The following is a 10,701-nucleotide window of genomic DNA, read 5'->3' as shown; positions in this document are numbered from 1 at the left end:
CACACTTCTAGAGGCTGGAAGTCCAGGAGCAAGGAGAGGGTAGCTTTGCCTCCTCCTGAATCCTCTCTCCTGGGCTGGCTGCTGCCTGCCTTCTCTCTCTGTCTACTCATGGCCCTTTCTCTGTGTCTACCTCTTCGGTTTCTCTTTCCCTTCTTACAAGGATATCAACCACATCAGATCAGGACCCACCCTCACAATCTCATTTTAACTAATTCACTCCTTTCAGGACCCTAAATAGAGTCACATTCTAAGGTACTGGGAGTCAGCTCATACCATTTTCAGAACACAGGTCAGTGCTTTATAGGTTTCTTGGACAATGTGATTCACTTTTATTATGTTTTCCCTGGACCAAATGATTTACCTTTCAGTTCTTATTATCTTTAACAAAATAAAACACTAGAACCAATGAGTCTCAGAACTTGAAGCAGCTCTGTGCACCCTTTACTGGAAGAAATTACGTTCAGTATAAGAGCTAACTAACCTAGCAATGTACCTTGCAAGCCCATAGCTGTCTTACAACTGCTCCCTATTTTTATCTTCAACTAAGAAAAAAATAAGGGTTACAGATATTAAGAAACTTATTCAAGGCCCCTATGGCTGGTCAATCTAGCACCCGAGTATAGGTTATGACCTGGATTTGAAGCTCAGTGGCCTCAGGCACCAGCCACAGTATGCAGTTTAGTCAAAATATCTGAGTTTGCTTCCAGTTTCAAAGTGGCAGTCATGGCACACAACCCCCAGGATGGTTCTAACAGCTCAATGAAATCAAGTGTATAAACGTCTTTGTGCCCAGGAAGGTTTATCAACTCTTAGTTTCTTTCCCTCTTTTTCTTAATCAAAAATCCCATGTTATGAGTTACTTTCATTCAAAGGATATATAAATATATATCCCAATCTATAATCTTTCATTTCAAATATTATACTTTATAATATTTGGCAGGTGTTAGAACTCACTGGATTTGTATAAAAAGGAAGTTTCACTGAGCTGGTAGCCTCTGTAGAGCTGGTCTTTATACTTAAATCTTGAGCAGATAAATCCCATTAGGAACAATGTATGTTTTGTAATTATTTTTAACAACAATTATTTTTAACAACAAGTTGTATGACTGAGTTATACTAATTAGGATCTTAAACCACAAGCATAAATTTGAACATGTGAATTAAGGTAAACACCTTAGAATTCAACATTATCTGGGGAAGCCAACTTTGGTCTGTAACCCATATTCCACATCAGACTATCTGGGTTCGATTCTTAGCTATGGCATCAGCTTCCTGCTAATGCAACTGTATGAAGTTATGGATCAAGAAATTGGATTCCCCTCCACCTCTATCATGAAATCAATAAGTTTTAAGTATAGAATAAAGTAATTTAATGTCCTAACCAGTGTCCTAAAAACTCAAATATATTGTTTTAACTTGGTGAGTATTCTAAAAATGCTTTAGTTTGTTTTGTAAAAGTAATCAGAACCTTCCTGAGGAAGTGACTTGGGTAACTGCTGGAGGGACCAAACCAGCATGAACTTAGGAGACTCCTAGGTACTTCCCTATACAACTATTACCTGGCCCTACCCATATACTTCCAGCTCTAGTCCCAGATACTGAAGGTGTGACATGTTTTAATGGTAAGGGAACTGCTAGAGTGTCACCAGCATGCATGTTAGATTGCATAATTCCATTCTATTCTCAAAATTGACCACTTCCTTCTTGAGGTGAACTGTTGAGCGTTTTGTCTTTCCCATGCCTTACCACTCACCATCAGTGCTCAATGACCAAACACTAGAGAAACTGGAGAATTTCAATGATAAGGATTTTCAGCTATGAAATGATGCCTTGTGTGTTTTAAAGAACCCGAAGCAGCTTAGTATATTGTTTTTCTCCAGGCTTCTCTATAAAATTATTTAGTAATGCAAAAATCGACATAAAAGACTGATATATAAGACTGCATGTGTCAAAGTCTTCTCAAGGAGTCCTTCAGACAGAAGGGTCCTATCTCCAGCGTCCTGATTCAGTAGGCCTGGGCGGGTATCCAGGGACTTTCATGTCTAACAAGCTTCCAGTTAAAGCTGCTGTTGCTGTTCTGAGGACACCACCGTGGAAACTACAGGTATAGTGATGCTTTAGAAACCTGTGAGGTAGGGTTAGGGTGACCAACACTGTAGCCTGCCTGAAATCTTCCAAGCTTGCAAACTCAAAGTTTCACGTGACATGAACTCACTTATTCTGAGGAAAAATTGGATAAGTTGATCCTCCCATGTGATGCAATGTATTTCTACTTTATGCAGTGATTTCTGAAACTTTCGAAAACCAGTTTCAAGAATGTAGTATTTTGACTTTATATTCAAGATGATCAATGGGACTTTAAAATCATTAGGTTGAAGGTACTCCAATGAGCCTGGAATGCCTTTCTAAATACATAAATGGTCGCATGACACACTATAGTAACAGTCACAGACTTTCAGTGAGGCCCTGGAGCTCCATGTGGCACTGTGTGAGCATTTTGCTATGTCACATGGAATTTCTGCAACAGGCCACTTAATAGAAATGATAACACAGGAGGGAAGATGAAGTTCCCAGAGGGTGCAGGTGACTGCAGGCTACTTTGCAGCTGCAATATGAGCACCTGTCTTCTAAAATTTACACCCCTTTCTGATTACCTGAGTGAATATTCATTATTCCTATGAGTTAATGGTTGCTATCACTTTACAGGTATGGCTATTCAAGGCCATTCCAAAGAGACCAATTCTTTACTTAAAAATACTCTAATTTTGAAATGATGGTATATATCACCACGTAAACATGGCTATTTCCTACCAGTGATAACGAAGCTAACTAGAAGACTAAAGAAAAACAGTTGATTATGCTTCTTAAAACAAACTACCAGCAAAAGCAAGTTTACAGGGGGGCCTGGCACAGTGGCCTAGCGGCTAAAGTCCTCGCCTTGAAAGCCCCGGGATCCCATATGGGCGCCGGTTCTAATCCCGGCAGCTCCACTTCCCATCCAGCTCCCTGCTTGTGGCCTGGGAAAGCAGTTGAGGACGGCCCAATGCTTTGGGACACTGCACCCGCGTGGGAGACCCGGAAGAGGTTCCAGGTTCCCGGCATCGGATCGGCGCGCATCGGCCCGTTGCGGCTCACTTGGGGAGTGAATCATCGGACGGAGGATCTTCCTCTCTGTCTCTCCTCCTCTGTGTATATCTGGCTGTAATAAAATAAATAATAATAAAAAAAAAAAAAAAAAAAAGCAAGTTTACAACATTACTTGTTAACTATCAACCATCGCTTATTGATTACAAGCCATTGCTTCTTCAATGATTATCAGCTATTATTTACTGCAAGAAAACCAAATCTTTCTTCTCCTTGAACACTTTCGATTCATCACCTGTGCTTTCTGTTTACAACAGTTCCTGAATGTTTCTTCTGATGACACCTCCAATGGCTCTGGATGCAATTTCTTCCACTACTTCCTCTCCTGTTTCCCCTTATTAGAAAGCCACTAGGGATTTCCTGCTATCACTCATTCTATGGGAAAGAGCACATTTTCTTGGGAAGAAGACTGAGAGTAAGCAAAGGACCCCTCACATTCAAATATACACAGGATGTCTATAATATAAATCAGCCAGGGTCTGTATTTCTCCAGGCAGCTTCTCATGCATACCTCCTTAGAGACTGGGACAGTGCCTACCACTCTCCTGAAGGTAGCTGTAGTCCACTACAGATAGAGGGTGCCTTCCTGTTTTTCATAGAGAACATTCTCCTTGGACTTTTCGAAGTCTTCATTCATTACTTTCTGTGTTCCCACAGAGCCATCAGTCCAGCTTCTGTACAGATTGCCTTGATGCCAGTGCCAGAGAGGTCATCTTCAGCCATGATCAAGTCATCTAGGATGACATCATCAGCCAGTGGCATCCTGCTTGTATGAATCTGAAAAATGTGCTTCTTAAGTCTTTTCATCAGGCAAGGGGAGTTCGATTTTCCTGCCAATACAGCTGGTTCTGATAAGTGCTGGATCCAAAGTTTCTATTCAGTCTGTGGCCATAATAACTTTCACATCTCCTCTTAAATCAAACCCATCCAGCTGGTTCAGCAGTTCCAACATTGTTTGCTAAATTTCTTTCTCACCACCAGAATTTGAGGCATACCTTTTTTGTCCCAATAACATCAGTTTCATTAATAAACATGATGGATAGTGTTTTTCAACAACACTAGACAGTTCCTGCACGAGTTTGGACCCATTGCCTAGGTACTTCTGAGTAAGTTCGAAGCCAACCACTCTCAAGAAACTGGCCAAGATTTGGTTTGCCACTGCTTTGGTCAACAAGTTTTTACCTATGCCAGGTAGATCATTGAAAATGACCCCCTTGGGATGTTTTATTCCCATCTCTTCATAATAATCTGGATGGGTAAGTGGAAGCTCCACAGATTCCTTAATTTCCTGGATTTGGTTGTCCAACTCCCCAATATCGGCACAGGTCTTCTAAGGGCCCTGTTCTACCTTCATCCTTCATCCATCAGCACCCCTATCACGGCATGCACCTTGTGGTTGAGCAGAACTGAGCAGCTGGGTTCCAGGAAGTCCCTGTCCACAAAGAAGAGGATCCTGACACAGTTCTCTGACCCAACAGATGTCAACACAATGGTGTGGTTGTCATGAATGATCTCCTTTAAGATTCCTACTGATGCTAGGGTCCCTTTCAGGTCATCCACTTTGGATCTTTCCTCCCCTTGCTTTTCTTTTAATGGTTTTATTTGTTCCTGGTGTCTAATGAATTCTTCCTCTATGAGGAAATGGTCTTTAATTCTCTCTAATGTCAATAAAGGTAGCTGGAACAGAGTGTGAGTTGTCACCTGTGGCAATTTGCTACAGCCTCTGGTCCCTTCGTTTTCTTCCTTTTCTTCCCCACTCTGGTTGTCACAGGAAGTTCATATTTCTTTTTCTTGTCTTTGTCATCCTTTTTGCCACCTCCAGGCCCATGACCACCACTTTGCCTTTGTCCCATCTTAACTCGGTCACTCAGCCACCACTGTTGGAAGTGCCCTAATTCATCACTTTCTGAAGGAGAAATGTTTACCCATCTCTTGGGAAAATTAAACCATGTTTTGTTTTGTTTCTATTCTGTGGTCTGCTCTTTTCCAAGTCAGACCATAGTGTGAGAAAAAAAGTAGACCTGGTCAAAATATGTCTTTTTTCTTGAGCTTCTCACCTGGATGATTTCCTTCCCTGCTAAAGTTATTTCATGGACTCCTCATTTTAACATTTCCTTACAGCAAGCAAAGAATTAGCCCTTTGCTGAACACCAGTTTTGTGACTCAAAAAACACACTTCATTTTTGAAATTTTGAATATGTTTTGGGTCCATCAGAAATGATTTGGAAAACATACTTTTATTACTTTCTTGCACAGGATGTTCTTGGTTTAAACATTCTTTCATACATGGGTGACCATTATGGCCTAACACTTCATACATTTTCTTCTTTCCTGATTTTTGTTCAACAGAATTACTTAAATTGTTCAGCTTTGTTTCTGAACATTAAAAAAAGTTATAAAGATCAAAATTTTCTGGCACAATCAGTCCTAGTCCCATAGGACTGCTTACCTAAGGGTGGGGTGAGGTGGGGCAAATCTGCTCATAGTGGAAAATTTAACATGAGGGCAAAAGCAACCATAGCCCAGCAGCAGAAATCTCAGAGGGTTAACACTCACATCCTCCTTCAAGTCTGTGACCTACTGGGGCCCAGACTATGCCTGAATTTTCATTATCTTTATTTTAGTGTTGGCCTTAAACACAGTGTGTTTCTGAGCTGGACTGGGTCAATAGCCAAATAGTTCAAAATAAAAACTGTTTAAAACATAACTTTCTTTTCACCCCAAATGCTGGGTAAGAGAAAGGTGAACTATTCACACAGCTGTAACCCGATGCCCCCAGATACAGTTCATGTTACTGAAACTATGAAAGAATGTGACAATGGGTAGCAAATTAGGCAGTAGTAACAGTGAGTTAAACATGTGACAAATTCCATTGTTCCAGGCTTAGCAGATAGCAACCACATTCTCTTGTCTTTGGGTGTACTTTATCCTTTTTAGTATGTTAAAATATACTATGTAATTTTTTTAAAGTCAAATATCTTGAACTCTACCTCAGTCAAAAGCAACTTATTTCTCCTCTTTTTTTTTTTTGAATTATTAACAAGTAACAACAACAACAAACTAAGCACAAATACCCATCATCAAAAAAAGTTTCATTTATCATGTCTCAGAAGCCAAGTAAAAAGTATCCCAATAATATTTAATATTTTAAATTAAGATAATCGTAGACTTAATCCTAGTTTTGTTTTGTTTTAAACTCAAAATATCTTTTATTATTTGCTCATGGGATCAAATGTTCCTTTTCTAGTACAGATGTGGGATGGTATTTTAAACTCTGAACTGAACCAGATAAAAGCTGTTGTGATTTCTTCCTCTTTAGGGCATAAATCTGCCAAGTCTCTGACAGATCTTGCCGGGTCTTCCCAAGGTCATTTCCTGGCCAAGGTCAGGCACAGGAGAGAGACCCAGGGCTACCCTGACGCCTGTTTTAGAGAACCTGAGGCATAAACTCCTTTTGAGTTTCTAAGTGGCAAGTTCCACAGAATATTATCTGTTAGCATCTCAATAGTTCCGTAAAAGATCCCAAGATAAACATTACCTAATGGAATTTGCAGCAGTTCAAATTCTCTCCCAACCCTTCATCCTCAACCATGCCTCTGAAAACCAAGTAGTTGCTGCTGAGCAATTATTTCATTTAAACCTGTGAACAACAAAGGAAGCAATGTTTCCATTTAGGTGCCAGTCTGGTGATGCTTGTTCAATCACTTTCTGAATGGAGCAGCTGGTGGCTATCCAGAAAGATGGTAGGGGAGTTTTGTCAGAAACACAGATTAGAGAATCATACTCCTTGATTGTTTAATTTTCCAAATGACATTTATAAAGTTAAATATTATTTAATCTGACCCAGGCTAAAGTTTGTCTTTCACCATTTGGGAAAGAACGCATTGCTATTAACAGTGTAAAAAAATTACATAGTATATTTTAACATACTAACAAGGAAGGATAAAGTAAAACTACGTTTTTATTCTGCCTTATTTCTGTAGATCTTAAATGAGTGAAGGAGAACAAATGCTTTGTTTAGTAGTAAAGACCTGATTTTTAAAATGTGTGATTAGTAAGCTTTCTTACATAATTACTAATGGGTAAAGTGTATGTTTTAGAAAGACACAAGTTGCAGTCAGCGTTATTTTGCTGTAGGTTGAGCCAGCCCTGTGATGCCACCATCCCATGAGTACTACTGCCTAAGCAGCTCCCTGCCAATGTACCTAGGCAAGCAGAAGATAACCACAGTGCTGAGTCTCTGTATTTACATGGAATATCAAGAATTCCAATTTCCTGTGTTTAGCCTCACTCAGCCCTGACCACTGAGGTCATTTGGGGAGTGAACCAGTAGTTGTAAATTTGTTTCTCTCTTCTCCCTCTCTCTAATTTAGCCTTTCAAAAAGATAAATCTTTTTATTTTAAAGAATGGCACAAAATTGACTAGCATATGTTTTTGTTTCTAATTATCACTTCTCCAGCTTTTCTTAATTCTATATTTTTAAGTCAATTTTCATTATGTCAGTGTTGACATAATTTAATTATGATTGCAGAAATCTGATTTTAACAAAAACACCAGCTCTACCATAACTAGGAGTTAATTTATTATGGCCTGATAGGTTCCTATACTCAAGTACATCTTCTGTTAAAGTTGTTTCTCTTTTCATAGTACTGCAGACCTAATTTTCTTTAGGGGATGGGGAAACCCAAAAGGGTTTTATTGTCAAGGCCCCAGTTGTGAGGCAAGACCCAGGTTGACAAGCACAGAACATGGTGTCAGCAAGGAATCAAGCACTCACCAAGAACCCACTACATCCAGAAGAAGTATCCCCAGCTGGTCTCTATTAAAATCTAGGGTAGGAGTTTTCTGCCAAAAAGACATAAGGAACTAATCTTGCCAAAACCAAGGGTAACTATTTGCTTTGTTGTCCAAAGTGGCTCACTTTTCAGAGTGAAAGAAGATGCTGTTAATAATTATGCCGGCTCTCGAGGTGTATTCCAAGCCCATCCCATTACCTCCAGTCACCCAGTTAGAAGTCAGACAGAAGCTCTGCAGTTCTCACACCAGCAGAAGTTACTAAAGAGGGAATCATCTACCTACACAATCAGTTTCAAGTCAGGCAGCCAAGGTGTGGGGTTGTTAATGGGCCTTCTCAAAGGCTGACAGTGTGTTACTGGCAGAATTAGTACTAGGATTAGAATGCCTTGCTTCCAGTCCTGTGCTTTGCTGGCGTGCCGCAGATCTGTGCAGTGTTGCGTTCTCTTCAAAGCATGGTCACAACTCTGGCAGCTTCCAGTCTCCCCAGATCACATCATCCAGGGATACACACCAAAGTCACAGCAACAATAACAAACAGAGCTTCCTGGTTCTTTACCTGTGATTTCACAAATACCAGTTCTCACTGAAATTTCCCTTAAACATTTCCTAGGTCATCTCATGCTTATTCATGAATAAAACCCTTCCTTGTACTGCTTGCCACCTCCCATTTCCCTCCACCTCCACCTTCACACCAGGGAGTTACTCATGAGCTCGAGATTCAGTCAGAGCTGGACTCCAGTTCCTGACCAGAATTGTGACTTTGAATATAATATTTAACCTCTCTGCAGTAAGATTCCTCTAGGCCTTCATTTTAAAAAATGAAACTGTTAAAGAAGTACTTTATAGAACCATGTCTATTCAATGATGTACAATTGTCCTTATTTAGGGTATTTTCATTTCATCTGGGTGCCCCAAACATTAAATGAGCAAGCTGACTGGTAATCATGGAATCATTGAATTCACTGTATCACTGCTCCTTGGAGAAAGTTAGGATTAGGTACCTGTGAGTTTCTGATCACTTTCATCAACCTCTTACACTAGATGTGTTTCTGTTCACAGACGTCTTATTCAATATGTACTGCTGATTCATTAACACGAAAGCTAAAGCCAACAGCACTATAATTCAAGTCTCAAGTAAGCTTATCTAACACACCTCCTGTCTCTATCAGGTCTAGCACAGCCTTCTTAGACCTGGGGACAAGAGACAGCACTTGAGTGCTATGCCTGGCAACTGTTTTTGAGAGTGAATTTCCCAACAGAAAAGCACAAAAATGCAAATGGTGTGGCACTAAGCAGATCACCAAAAGCATCTGTTTACAGTATGAGAGCTGACACAAGAATACAGAAGGTCACCTTGTTCCACCTTAACTGAGAACATGGGTCTGTGTGTGTTAGGGAGGACTTAAATTGTCTCAGTTCTGTTCTTACACACACACAAGCACAGAATTGGCCTCAGTACTAATTTTGGCATCATGAGTACATTTTTACAAGTAGATGAATAGAGACTGAATAATGAGTATCAACTACACATAGAGAGCTTTACAGTTTTGCTTTGTTTTTTAATCAGGTAATTCTCTAATAAATGTTAGTTGTTGCATGGTTATTATTAAACCTCTTCCCAAGGTCTAAGTTTCTGGGAAGCCACCTGTCACAGTGGCTGAAGACCCTAGTGCTACCAACTAGAGATATCAATCAACAGATACTTTTGTCTTGCAAACAGAAGGCTGACCTTGCCTGTGGATTGCGTCTTGCATCTCACATAGGAAAGGCTCTGTGAGCCTTTCCACCCCCAGAGAACCCAAATTCTACCACAAAGAGGCTCCTACTGAGCATTCTTTCCATGTTCTCTAGGCTCAAACTCTACAGAACCCTGAGGAAAACACCATGTGGGTCTAATCAGGCACCCCATCCAAGCGTGTATCCCACCTCTGTGTCTATTATATACGTATGTCTCTGCATACAGAACAAGTGCGTGGCATAAGAGGCTGAACTAATGACCTATCATCAGGCAAACTCCACACACACTTGAATGCTTCCCAGTTTCTCATACAAAACATACACTCGAGGTCTCACTCCCTTTTGCTGAGTCGCTGAAGTTTCTCCTTTGTCTCTCTGCAGCCTCGCATGTTCCCCCGCTCTTGGAGCATGTTCATTATCTGGCCTGAAATCTCTCCTTTAACTGCCCTCTGGGTTTTGTCTTTCCCTCTCCTCTCTGACTCCTTGTTTCTGGCTTATTCACTGTCTCAAGTTCCCATTATTCCCTCCTCCAGCAGCTCCCCTTCCTGCAGATATTTCTATAATTGAGCTTGTTGTTTTCTGGCTGGCTTCCCTTCCGAGCAGGGCCGCCTCCCTATGCCCTTTCGTCCCTATGGCCCTTGGACCAGCTTGTTTTCTCTGGGGCAGACCCAGACTGTCGCCTTTCCGCAGCGGGGAGTGTCTTCTCCCTGCTGTTTTCTTCCTGTTTTGTTTTTTCTTAGTCCTAGTTTTCTCAGTTTACCACTTCCCTTTCCTCTCTTATCTCCATTTCAAATCAACCACCCTTGACGTGTGATTTGTAGGCTTGGATTTTATAAAATTGGACTGTCTTAAAATAAACCATACTGGAACACTCTGCGCTCCTCTTTGGATGCACCACAGGTCATATCCTGACCTCTACAACTCCACATAGGCCAGCCCACAGCGATGGCCTATAAGGTATGTGCACATGTGTCTCTCAATGAGACACATCCTTATGGCCTGATACAGTTACAGGTCTGCTG

The 10,701-nt window shown here is 40.8% G+C and overlaps 1 pseudogene; it reads right to left on the bottom strand.

Annotated features, from left to right (window-relative positions):
* Positions 1-3,709: 3,709 nt before the first annotated feature.
* On the bottom strand, positions 3,710-4,997 carry LOC101521438 (26S proteasome regulatory subunit 4-like; annotated as a pseudogene).
* Between the last annotated feature and the right edge of the window lie 5,704 nt (positions 4,998-10,701).

This window comes from Ochotona princeps, chromosome 12 (assembly GCF_030435755.1).
Source record: "Ochotona princeps isolate mOchPri1 chromosome 12, mOchPri1.hap1, whole genome shotgun sequence".
Lineage (NCBI taxonomy): Eukaryota > Metazoa > Chordata > Mammalia > Lagomorpha > Ochotonidae > Ochotona > Ochotona princeps.
Note: the sequence above shows the minus strand (reverse complement) of the source record. Positions and strands in the feature narration are given on the sequence as shown.